The following is a 14,142-nucleotide window of genomic DNA, read 5'->3' as shown; positions in this document are numbered from 1 at the left end:
AAGATGTGAAGTGGAGAGATATCTTTGTATATTTCCATCAATGCCAAAGGGGGAGATTGTTGGCATTATGTGAACCAGTATGAGGACGTAATGACATTGTATGTCATCATTGATGTCAATATACTGGAGAGGAGAAAACTGGTATATGTGTGAACTAGTATGTTACCAAGAACCGGTATAACACTGTGAACCGGTATATGTGCCAAAGTGAAGCAATGTGTTTATTTAAGGTGAATCGACATGTGTTAAAGTGCTTCAAGCCTATGTGGCTCAACCGATGACTCTGTGTGATGAGTTAGCATTTTAACAAAGAACAGATCATGTTGCCACGTCAGCCTTTTGCACATGAAGGATCTTGAATGAAGGAGATTGTCCCTATCTACCTCGAGAATGTGCGAAGTCTGTAAATGGTGATACCGTGTGATGGGTTATCAGCTGCCATGAAATCGGTGGATAATGAATGATGGAGAACATCTTGAGTTTGGTTCAAGACTGTTGAATTTAATGCAATGTGCTCAACAGTCAAGATTGAACTGTTTGAATTGCTAAACCTAACAGGTTTAGGGTTTAAGCTACCGACCTATCTATTTCCTATAAGGTCGATGTTGTGTTTCTTTCTGAGGTTGTTGGCAAAAGTTGTGTGTGTGTATCCAAGAGAAGAGATACATGATTCTTGCCAGACCAGAAGAGAGAAGTGATACCTGTAGAGTGTAAGTGCAAAAGGTGAAGAGGAGCTAAAGTGGATTTGCATTGGCATTGAGTGCTATTACCAGATTATTGTAATACCTGTTGATCTCTAACCACTTCAATAGTTGGGAAATCCCTTAACAGGGTAGCTTTAACTGGCTTACTATAAATCCTTTATCAGGGTGACTCAAAACCATTGAGTTCTTGAAATCCTCTAACAAGGTAACCTTTAACAGGGTTTAACCCTTAACCAGGTATTCTAGCCATCCCTTAACCGGGTGATCCCTAACAGGATTAGTTCTTAACAAAACCCATTGTATCAGTCTTTAACCGGACAAGGCTCCTAATAGAGCAGACTTCTAAAGAGTTGAAAAATAGCTTGTGGGTATTCATCCCCATTGTGGTTTTTCCCAATTGGGTTTCCACGTGAAAAATTTGTGTGTCATGTGTGGTGATATTCTTGTGATGGTTTGAGTAATCTGTGTCTGAAGGTAAATCATTGTTGATTTAGTTATTTATATATCTTTTGATGATAGATTACCTATTCATGCACTAGGGTGAAATGGAAATGAAGTATTAGATTGTATGAAAAGATAAGTGTCAACCGGTTTATGCTTGTCTCAGTTATTCTGGGTTTTGCTGATTGTACTCTGTTTAAGACCGGTGTTACTATTTGTCTGTCAAAGCACAATGTCTGCTGACAAACCAGTTTTAGGATTGTGTTTTTGTCTATACTGATTCACCCCCCCTCTCAGTACTGGTTTGGTACTATCTGTTCATCATTGGCTTATCATAAGTATGATCTTCCCACTTCCCAAAAAAGAACTTACAATATGGTTAAAAATGCTTGTGCTGTTCTCTAGTTGCCTAAAATTTATAATATGGATAATAACAAATTTACTGCTTATAAATGGAATAATGATATCCTTATTTCTAATGTTAAGTATATCATTGTTTATAATACTCTCTCTTATGATGAGTCTATTATCAATCATGCTAATACTTTGTGGTATACAGATTTATCTTTAAAGCAATGGTAGAAAGTATTCATAGGATTATGGAACAATCCTATTGTTCCTAAGAAAAAATATTTTAAATGACTGATGTTAATTAACAGGCTTCCTTTCAGGAAAGATCAATCCAATATTGATATGTGCAATATATGTAGAGTGCCTGAATCTGTTAGCCACATCTTCTTTGAGTGCATTATTGCTAAAGAAATCTGATTGATGTTTGGTATTTCTATTCCTAACCAAGTTAATATTATGGAAGTTCTTACTAGTTGCATCCATGGTTTGAAAAAATATACTAATCCATTTTGGCATATTCTTTCTACTGATATCTTATGGTAAATTTGGAAAATTAGAAATGAAGATAAATTCCAAGGTAAAACTAGGGCCCTTGCTGAGTCATTTTGTGGAGTCACTCTTCATTACATTATTTTGCAGGTCTCTGTAACTATGAGGATAGAGAAGAAAACATTTCTGCTGTTTCTCAAAGATGCTCATGCTACTATGTTCATATATGAGCTAGAAAATGGATTTGAGTGGATGCGGGTTGTAGGAGACCACACCTCTTTTGCCATTGTAATGGAGAATCTTAGTGCTGAGATTGGGAAAGCCAGAAACCCAACAATGGAACAGATCTAGATGTTGACTTAGCCGCATGAGGGAAGGAAGACAATCTGGATGGAAGGCCCTTTGGGGTGGACAACTTTGATGGAGCCCTATTAGGATCATCTTCATGAGTGTTGAGATGTTGTTCGGTTCCTTTTGTTCAAACATAAACATTATCTATGTATACACTTTTTTCTTGGACACATCATAGAATTGGCTATGTATATTATTATGTTGTTTACAATGTGTTAGCATTTTTGATGATGTTGTTGTGATTGTCATTGATGGACACACACTTGCTTTGAGATCACTTTTTGTTTGTATGAGTTATGCTCAACCGGTATTTGTTCCAACCGGTATCATGTATTATAGTCTTTAGACTATTGGTGTTTTGTAGAAAGGGTTTATCAATCCCAGGCGATATGAAGACCTCAAGCGGTTCGAGGATCCCAAAGCGATACGAAGAAACAAAGCGGTTGTTATCATTTTTCCTAGTCTTCATTTTGGCAAACTGACAATTGGTAAAATGTGTGAACCGGTAATTGGTAAAATATGTGAACTGGTAATAGGTAAATGAATGAACCGGTATTACTCTGTGATGAGTTACCAACCAATATTATTTTTGTGATGAGTTATCATCCACCGACACTTTGGCTGCGATTCTGTGTCGTGTTACCAAATGTGTCCAGATGCATTGAACCTAGGAACTTGCAATGTAATCCTATTGGACAGACATGAAATCAGATTCCTTTATAAGGACATCATGTTTAGGGTTTTAGGTGTTGTTAGGTTTTTGTGTGGTTGATGAAGTTTTTGTATGTGTGATCTTAAAAGAGAAGATCAAGTCTGTGTGCAGTAGCAGAGTGTGGATTTACTGAAGGCTGAAGTAATGCTGAAATGCATTAGCAATGAGCTATCATGGATCTAATCAAGCTGACTGTGCTATTTGCTAGAACATTCACTTGTTGATTACTCACATCTTCAACAAGTCTGAAACCCTTAACTGGGTAGGCCCAGAAAAGCCTTTGTAAATCCTCTAATGAGGTGGTTCACAAATGTGGATCTGAAATCCTCTCACAAGGTAGTCTTTAATTAGACTTATCTCCTAATAGAGATTGAGATTCCTAATAGGATCTGTTCTGGTAAAGAACATTGTATGACCTTAATCGGTCTAGTTACTATTCTGTAGATAGTTACTTGTGATTTTCATCTCACCATGGTTTTTCCCATTTGGGTTTCCGCATCAAAATCTATTTTTTTATGGTGATTGTGCTTCTGTGGGTGAATGCCTTATTTGCTGTTTGGTTTGCATTTGTGTTAATCAGTTTGTTAGTAAAACTATTATACCAGTTTACTACTAAACTGATTAAATGTTTAAGTTCAGTATTTTTTGGTATACTAATTCACCCCACCTCTTAGTATTCATCAATTGGTATCAGAGCCAACCTTTCTATAAGTTTAACCACTTGGAAAGAGATATGGGGGAATACACTATGAGGGAACTTACCCATCGTCTCACTCAGACCGAGAAAGCCTTTGATGAACTCAAAGTCAAATATAAAGCCTCTCTAGCAAAGAGAAGAGAGTGTTGTCTTCAAAATCTGATTCCCTTTAACCTCCTTAAAATAATATGATTTAAGCTTGGTGCAGAAGAGACATCAAAGATAAGGAAATTCTCAAGACAACATATGACAAGGTTTGACTAAACCTTCTACACTTCGGGCTTACTCAGAGCCCAAGTGGGTATACCTTTGTGTATTGAATTCACACTTTCAAACATAAACCCATAGTAAACCAGTCCAGAAAACCAGTGGATCTATTCACCTTGAAATCAACTGAAAACAAATAATGGAAGTTATACTTAAATTCAGTATTTCGATCAACAATACATGCAATAAACAACTTCAATCAATACCAGTGCCTTATCCAAGGTCACAGAGTCATCTAAACTCAAATAAGACTTCTCAAACAAAACATCTTTATTCTTCCCATTGGCTTAGTTTCTATTAATCCTTGTATATGCCTGACACCTACAAGAATCTACACATCCCAAATTAAGCTATGATCATCAAAATTCAAAGTCTCTTCCAAAAGAGTTTACCGGTATGAGTGATCCCCGCATCTTTAATTTCCCTCCTAAAGAGAAAAGCTAACGAACACTTCTACTAAAATTGCTTTGCAATTCCATTCAAACAAAACAACCCTGGATTATTCAGAATGAAAATAGTAAACAAATTTTGCAAACACACTTGAAGACAACACAAAGCTTTACTCAAAACTGATGGTCTGTATATTGATATTTGGTTCAAGAAATATTACAAGAAATTTCGATTCTCCATTAAACTTAGAAGAGCTCAGATAAATTTCTGCAGCGTTTTCTTACAATTCTTTGCGATCTCTCTTCCTCTCATCCTGGTATCCATTTATAACAACATGGATGCACAAAGCTTCGGACTTCTCGAGGAGAGTTTGTTACAAGCGTTTCTTTCAAAATAAAGAGGTTACAAACTTTTTGCAAAAGCAGTTACAAACTCTTTTCGGCCTCTGCGATTTCTTCAACAAGCTGTTCAGTTGCAACCTCTTCTACCTTTTCAAGGGTGCTCTCCAACTGTTCTGGATCATGGGTGGCATATTTAATTGTCCACTCACCATACACCTCTTCTGTCGGCCATGAGAAATTAATCACTTTATCTTTAGTCTTAGTCAACCTTTTCCAAGAATTTCTCATTTTGTTGACTTCTGAATTGAGAAAAGCATAATGTGACTTAATTTTCTCTATCTCTTGTATTGTCACAACAAAGAAAGAAGCATCATCAAGATCAATAATTCCTTTAACTCTTGCTGACAATTTAGCTTCTATCTCATTAAGCCACATTTGTTTTTCTTTTAACTGATCCGGGCTAGCAAAAACTCCTGGGAGCAACTCAAAAACTTGGTCAGTGTATTCCTTCTTGCAAAAATTAACCTTCCTATTCACATTATCCACCTATGTTGCTAATTGTATTAAGATTTTAGCGACATCAGAAGTGGATTTAATGATGGGATTGGCCCTTGCTTCATCGCAGGATACACACATAAACTCTATATCTTGCTCCCTAGGCCTCCATCTGTCAAAAATAGGCGTCAAAATGGCCTTGTCTCTCTTGAGCTCATTCCATATTTCCATAATTTTACCTACATTGTTGTAGAGCAATGAGGCATTTATTATATCTGCAAAACTGGAAATTGTAGCCCTTACTTTCTCCTCATATTTCTTTGCATATAAGGCCTGAGCCTATTTCAAATTTTCTAATTCTTGGGGAGTGATTTCAATCATTTGAGAGCTAGAGGGTGCTGGAGATGGTGGAAATTCAATGATAGGGCTGGTAGGTGGAGGTCTTGCAGGAGAAGAGGCGATCATCAGTGTTGAAGACTCACCTTGATGGTATTGTCCAGTCAACTGGCTCTGCAATTTGGCAATGATGCTATCCTTACCTCTTACCTCCTCCTTGGCATTGTTATAAGCCTTCAAAACTATTTCCAACTTAATTTGGAGGGCCTCTTTCTCTTTGGCTTCCTTCTTTGCTACTGCAACACTAAATTTTGCAGTCTCTAACACAGTGCTAGCAGCCTCCACCACCCCTGTACTTTGCACTCTCTTCACCATCATTCCACCAAGGTAACTTGACCCTGGGGTGTCTTTTCTTTTCTTACTCTCATTTCTCTTGAGAGACCACATGACAAGTGCAGCATTATCCTTATTGAAAGTAACCCCCTCCATAGGTTTAGTCTCTTTTCTTACTGTATCTAATACCAAGGCATCTGCAATATCCCATTCGGGTAATATAAGCACTCCAGCTTGTGCTACCATATCTCTTCCCTGCTCAGGGGTGATGGTTTTGAGTTCTTCCATCATCTCTTGCTTTATTTCCTCTTCCACTAGGGCTGGATCTTTATTGGGCTTCTCAGCCTTTCTTGTTTCACATCTAGCATTATATCTATCTATGTGCTATTTTCATATAAACTGCATAAATGCTTCTGATGTGACAAAATTTATCAGCTAGAAAGGCACTACTTGCCTGCTTTATCTCAGGATCCCACTCCTAGCCTTTAAGTTTAGTGGAGGTAATATCCATTTCAGCAGCAATGGGTTCTTCTGGCATCCCTTTCTCCACTTCATCATAAGTGTATGCAATTTCCCCTAGGCTACCCAATTGTAGGAGTTGCTCAGCTGCTGCTTGCTCATTTCCTATATGGATAGGGGATTGGGATGGGGAATACATAAGTGTATCTGATTGTACTTCTTTCCCCACCCTTTGCTTCTTTGGGCTCTCTTGGATATCAATGACATCTTGTATCTTCCTCTTTCCTTTGGAGGTAGAGGGCTCCCTTGTTGTAGGCACCAGCACACTATAACTGGATTTCTTATGCAGTGTGTAATCACTAGGAGGGATTGCTTTGCTGGAAGCTGACCCACTCAAGATCATTCTTGCCTTCTCAGGGTTGTTCTTGATTACAACTTCCCTCTTCTCCTTTAGTGTCTGCATGACATTTTCAAAGCAAACAATCAAAAACTTTATTTTCTCTTCCAGTGGGAAAAAGCTAGACAATGGGTCATAGCTAGCATCAAACTGATGCACAAAATCCAAGGCCTTCTTATAAGCCACCTACTTCTCTTTCCTTAGCTCCTGCCCATCTAGATCAAACTCATTTCTGATGAGGTCTTTAGGAAACTGGAATTGATGAGGCCTACCTCTGCATGCTACCTTCTTCCTAAACATACCGTTGAAGAAGTCTTCTAGATTAGCACGCCTGGACACTGTAGTGGACAAATGATAAGGCTTGAGGAAATCCTCAAAGCAATTCCAACCTCCTTTTGTTATTACAAATTGGTGAGCTATGGTAGCTGTAGGGAAAATAGTCCCTTAACCCCTGCCTGTCAACTCTGCCTCTTGCAAGCCACCAATTTGTCTAAGGATCTCCGTGATTCCCACTTTGAGAGGGACCTGGTAAGGTAACAAAAATGGGGTGCCCCTGAAACCAAAAACTCTGAAAACTGTGGAGACTGGATACAAGTAAATGTCACCCCAGTTATGAACAATTTTTATGTTCTCTGCGAATTCTTTTGGTCTCATGAATTCCAAAAGAACTTTGGGGATTCTTGGGTTCTCAGAGCAGAGGAGAGTTCTTATCTTTGATGCAAAATATTTATCAAACTTGAAAAAACTAGCATCCTCTCTGTCCCATGACAACACAGTACTCCATAATTGTACCAACATTTTTTCTCCTTCCTTTTCCTTAACAAGGTCCAGTCCACTGGCAAAGCAATCACCACCTTTGAAGAGAAAAAGATGCATCAGGAGTGAGTACCATTCGAAAGGCCTATCCACCTTTCCATTCTTGATTCCTATTAACCCTCCATGAATAGCATCAACAATATAAGAGGCATAATCAAATGCGATTGTAAGAGAAGGATTCAAAATTTGAGCAATCATTAACAAGTAATGATTCGACATATTTGATTCAACATCTTCTCCCAAAACTTGGCAAAGTGCCCAATACATTCCTTTAGCCGTTAGGGTGAACATACTTAATGAAAAGGGCTCCTGTGTGTTGGGTCCTACAACTGTTAATCCTCCTATTTTTACAAAAAATTCCTTGAGAGGCCCATTCCTGAGATGACTCCTCTGAGCATCATAAATTTGGGCTAATGATGTGAAATTTATAGGTTCTAGAAAATTGGTGAACTCATTAAGCCCAAAAGCTGTCCTGTACTCTTCAGCATTAATCTCAACAAGGGTTTTCCCATTTACATCCCAAATGCTTCTTGTGACTGGATCATAGTTGAGCGCAATTTGGGTTAGCAAATCTGTGTCCATAAAAACCCCTGGGACAACTAATTTCCCGACATCTAGTTCCCAGATACAGTTTTGCGAGGCAGGAGAATTTCTCATTCCGAATCCAACTTTAAACAACCCTACCCCAGACAATCCAACCTGTGGGTCTCTCAACCAGTTATCCTTGTCATATAATCCTTCTCCTATCTTTAAATGAGGAGCTTTGGGTACTAATTCTTTTGCCTTTGAAGCCTGATTAGTTGACAACGTCAACTGTTCTAAAAAATCATCACATACACTCCTCTCTGAATAGTTAACTTTACTAGAAAATTCTCTTTTAGGAGCCATTTTGAAAGCATAAGAAATGAATACCACCCTAAACAATTCTGTGATGAATCAATTATCTTATTTAAAACACTACACAGGAATTGCTACACAAGAATATGAGAGAACTTGTTCTTCGCTTGAAGGAAGTTGCTCTGCAACTGAACTGACTTGCTTTGTACTTGAAGAAAATAACTCTGCATCTACTCTTCTGCAAAATCCTTTAAAAGATATCTTCACCCAAATGATAGGAAATCAAATTTTGTACTCTGGGCCTTAACTACAACATTGATCCCGCATGCTTCGGCCGTCTCTTCAAAATTGAATTCATACGAGAATTCGTATTTTTCGCTCCAACGGGTCACAACATTCCTGCAAGTGTTTCATTATGCTCTTTCGCAACTTCGCGAAGCATAACTATCGGGCAGCTTAGTCCTATGAAATAGCGCCGACCGTCCGATCAAAAGAAACTTGATCGAGCGTTAGATTAACTAACAACTTTGGCTCCGCGCCGGGTCCCGCTTCTCTATTGGCTATATAATACCACATGGCACCCAACCATTGGCCTTGAAATTTCCTTCGCAGTTGACTTAACGCTGGCCGCATGTCTTTCCTTTATACCGCCGGTTCCACCTTGGCGGGCCCACACTTTCTTCTTAAACCACATGTCATCATGACACATGGACGACTCTCATACACTCTCGCTATTTCACGGGGTATAAAGAATGGGCATCTTACCCTTGCAAAATAGCGCGGGCTATCAGATCATCTCTCAAGTTGATCTGCTTTTAATCGCCTGAAAAGGCTCTTGGGAGGGGTGGGCCTGCTGACTAGCCTTTAATCCCGACCCGCTGACTGTTGTGACTTGTGCCACGTGCCACCATTTTACTTGCTGTCAACAACTAGCTGGATCGTCTATGTGGCATGCCATGTGGTTTTCGCAACTTCACTGGTTTTAAACTACGCACAACTTTGCCTAGCGAAATAACGTGAGTCATGGATCCATCCGCGAGATGCGCACTAGTTACTAGGCCCGACAACTTTAGGAGAAAACATATAAGGCATAAATTTTTTGATTAATTAACATGACCGCCTAGGCAAACAACAAGGGGGGACACTTCCTACGACCCCATGACCCATTACTTAAGTGAATAAATTAATGAAAGATTAGAAACTAGAGGGTTTAAAATGAACACAAGAGGATCTAAAATCAAAAACCCTTAAACCCTTGAGGTCTAGAACAAATCTAAAGCATTTGGAACTACATCCTATTCAAAATTTCAACAATTCATAGCCAATCATGGGAAAAGAAAAGCCCATTTTTAATCAGTAATAACAGAGAGCATGCTAAGAAACTGATGGAGCTTACTAAAAATAGTTCCTCTGATGAAGCGGACATGGAAGCCCTAGTTGAAGAAGTTGAAAAATTGAATGAGTCTAATGCCAACCTAAGAAGGGAACTTGAAGGACTAACTATCAGGATGTGTCAAGAGCTTGAGAACCAGAGAAAAGCTGAAGATCTAGTAAAAGACAAAGACCATGAGATCTCCAAGCTGAGCAAGAAATCAGTGCACTTACTGCTCATCTCCAAGAGAGTAAAGTAGAAAAAGAGGAAATGCAAGGTGAACTAAACATGGCTATTTCTGAGAATGCAACTTTGAAGGAATCCAATGCTACTATTTCCAAAGAACTCACTGAGTCAAAGGAAATACTTGCCAAATTCAATAAGAGCACTGTTAAGCTAGAGAAAAAGCTTGAATCAGCCAAACCGATAAAGAATACTAATGGAATTGGTTTCTGTAGGTATGAGGAAGGTGAGATCTCTAGAGAAAAAGATGTAGCATCAAAGAAGCAACTGACATCAAAGGATAAAGGTAAGAAAAAGTTCAAACCTATTTGCTTTAATTGTCTCAAGGAAGGACATACTGCTAATGTATGTAGAAATAAGGCTTACAATAACTTTCCTTACTTTCTAAACAATAAGCCTAGATCCAATAGATTCAATGGAAATTTTTATGCATGCAACAAGTTTGGGCATAGAGGATTTGAATGCAAGTTTATCATGTACAACACCGGAAGGTATCCTCAAAGGAGTCAAGGAGTTTTTCTTGAACCCTCTGGGAACTGGAATCCAAACCGGTTTAATACCTATAATCATCAGTTAGGTAGTAGTGGCTATCAAGCGGCAACTGGATGGAGAGCAACCTATTTGATCTGTCATGGAAATGGTCACACTGCTGCAACATGCAAAAGGAAGAATGGAATATTGGACCTTGGAGAGAACCTTGAATGGTTTGCTATCATTGCAACAAATCGGGTCACACAACAAGATTCTACAAAATGAGAAAGAATATATCGGATGATATACCGATCACTCTGAAAGGAAAGATTGATGTTGAAATTGTTCAAGAGAATATGAAGAAAACCTGGAAAAAGAAGCCAGAAGAAGTGACTTAAGAAGAGCCGGTTTCTGCACCTAGTGTGGAAATCTCTGAATCGACAAACTAAGCTATAGAAAAGCTTAGGGGGTAACAAATCGGTGAAATGTTTTGAACCCCCCATTTACACTGGTAAAAGACCTTAACCGGTATATGATACTAGTCAATTGGCAGAAGACAGGAAATGGTAAAAGGAAAATTAGGGTTTATGTCCTAATGGTGGAGCATTTATTATGGTAGGTGAAAAATTCATTTAAAAGGGAGTTTCAAGTCATTTTCACTTATCAATTTGTGAGCGAAGAAGTTTTCAAGTGTAGAGTGACAAAAGGCTATTTGTCTTGCGATTCAGAGAGATTTCAAAACTTTGAAGAAGAATCAGAAGATAATATCAATCGGTGAAGTGTAGAACTAAAAGTAGTAATCCAACAACCGAAGTAGTGTGTGGCGAAGTGGAATTTGCAAGCCCTAAATCTTGACGTGCGAAGGTATTTTTTGAGTTTCTCTATTTATCATGGCTTCTGCATCACACTCTAGTTCTAGCGCACCTATTGATTCAGTATATTTTATCCAACGAAAGGCAAAATATAATGCCCTATCCCAAATACCAGTTGGTGTTATAGTCGAGGAATGTATTTCAGATTATATTGACTATAAAATTGAAGACCTAGGATCTCTAGTGATCCATTCTCAGTTAAGCCTATTCTGCGGGAAGGACAAGAAAATCAAACCCGAATACAACATCTTGGAAAAGAAGAAGCTTCACAATGTGGTCTATTTCCTTGAAGAATTTATAGATGATCACATCTGCATCATTCTAAGAAGAGTGCATAGTGACAAAATGTATTTACAGTGGACACATGACATCAGACCAGAAGCGATTCATGCCGTCACTAGTTTTGGTAACATTGGAGATGTGCCAACCCTAAGGAAAGTCATTAAGATGGAAATGACCAAGCTCACCAGTTCTGTGAGCTCCCAATGGGTAATGACCGTCAATACCATCAAGGATGATCTAGTCAAATATGCCTGCATGGTGATAGCTTACCGGATATTCCATGCTAGCAGAATTAACTCTGTCTCTGCTGTAGCGGTAAATGCCACCTATAGGATGATCATGGAAGATGCCTGATTTGATTTATGCACCTGTATGCAAAGGCAACTTCTGGTGAATCTGAAGTCAATTAAATAGGAAAATGCCTTGAAATTTAAATTTGGACAACTATTGTTCAGATTGTTCTTCTATTTCCAAGGCTACTTCCTAGGAGTCAGTGATATATTCAGTGGTCTGCTGACCAACCAGTTACCAAGCAAATTAGAGAAAGTCTTCAAATGGTTGGAACCGATTATCCTGAAGTCTTGAACAAATACTTTGATGAGTTTAGATGCAAGATGAGCCAAAGGGTGAGAATATCTAGTGATATTGTCAAGAAGTATGAAGAGGACATCTGCTTCACCATCAGAGTAGATGAGTGTATAATGGAGGTGGTTGAGCCTAGAAAAGAAAAGGTGGAACCTATGGGATATGAGGTAATGTATTATATGCTAGACATGTATGCTTCTACCCTACTTGCCTCACCGCTTGATCCTAAGAAGAAGAGAACCGACACCTATCTGGAAAGAGTTACACTGGTAGAAGAGCCTTCTATAAAGAAGGGAAAGACAATGCCATTTGTATCAGCACCAGTTACTTCAGCAAGTCCTAAAGTGACCAAGTGGTCACCAACAAAGAAGAAACTGGAAGTTGCACCCGCCAAGGTATTTGAGAGGAAGCATAAGACAAAAGGCAACACACCAGACTCATAGGACACAAAATCTGAAGAATGGCCTAAGAAGACTAGGCAAATGAGGAAGAAGACAAAGACAACTAGTAATGAACCGACATCATCAGCATTGGTAAATATTGATATTTCCTCTTACAAACCTTTGACACATTGTCAAGGAACTATCAAGAATATTAGGAGAAAAGTGCTGAGTGATTTAGTAGATTATTTTGATGATTTCAATGACAAGGAGAAAGAGGAAGTAGAATAGGAAGTCATTCAATATTTATATATTAATGACTGGTTGCCATCAAAAATTAAATATGTGACACCAGATTCTTTATACAATTCTTTAGATAACAAATGGCGCATTGTCATAGAAAAGGAACAAGAAATAAGAGAGGAAATATTTGCTCAATATTTTCCTGATGTGTCTAATTCAGAACTTTATGAAGTTATGGAAAAATATAAAGGCCTCTTCTTCATGAGAAGAAGGATACTCTTGTTTCTAGAAGGGAAAGTCCCTAAAGTGGTAAAAGATACCCACTCTCATGCCAAATATGCTCTAAGGTTGCACCAAGTGTCCGAAGCCAACAAGAAAGCTGAACAAGAACTGGAAATTGAAAAACCGGATGAGGTGTATGACAGTGCAAGAGAATCGGTCTCTGAACAAATGGACCCTATTGACGTTGATGCTTTGGATGGTGAAAATGTCACCCCGGATATAGGAAAAGACAAAGATGACAAAGAGAAAGTGGACAAGGATAAACAGGACAAAGAAAAGGCTGATAGAGAGCAAGTAGAGAATGAGAAAAGGAAACAAGAGGAGGAAAAGAGAAAATAGGAAGAGAAGAGGAAACAAACAGAAGAGGAGAAAAAGAGAAAAGAGGAAGAGGAGAAGAGAAAAGAAGAAGAGAAGAATCAAGAAAAGGAGAAGAGAAGAGAAGAGGAGAAGAGGAAACAAGAAGAGGAGAAGAGGAAACAAGAAGAGGAGAAGAGGAAACAAGAAGAGGAGAAGAAAAGAAACAGGAAGAGGAGAAGAAGAAGAAGAAAGAGGAGAAGAGAAAAGAAGAGGAGAAGAAGAAGAAGGAAGAGGAGAAGAAAGAATAAGAGAAGCAAAAAGAAGAAGACAGGAAGAAGAAAGAAGAGAAAAGAAAGCAAGAAGCAGAGGAGAAAAATAAGGCAGAAGAAGAAAAGCAAAAAAGCCAAGGACAAGGAGGAAGCAACAAAGAGTGTACAAGTGGAGACCCCAAAGGTAACCGGTATTCAAGCCAAACTTGTTGATATTACTAGTCCCATTGACCTCTAATCTACAAATGAAACAGAGCTACTGCAAAGCATTAAGCGTGCCCAAGAGCGACTGGAAGCGCTAAGGAGGAAGAAGGAGCAAGATGTTATTCAAACTGTTGTGGAAACTCTTACCAGTTTGATTCTCGGTACCAACCTCCCAAGTACCAATTCCTCTCTAGCTCAATTGAAACTCTTATGCACAGTTGTAGAG

The sequence above is a fragment of the Cryptomeria japonica genome, chromosome 10 (genome assembly GCF_030272615.1).
Source record: "Cryptomeria japonica chromosome 10, Sugi_1.0, whole genome shotgun sequence".
NCBI lineage: Eukaryota > Viridiplantae > Streptophyta > Pinopsida > Cupressales > Cupressaceae > Cryptomeria > Cryptomeria japonica.
This window is presented reverse-complemented; position numbering follows the sequence as displayed.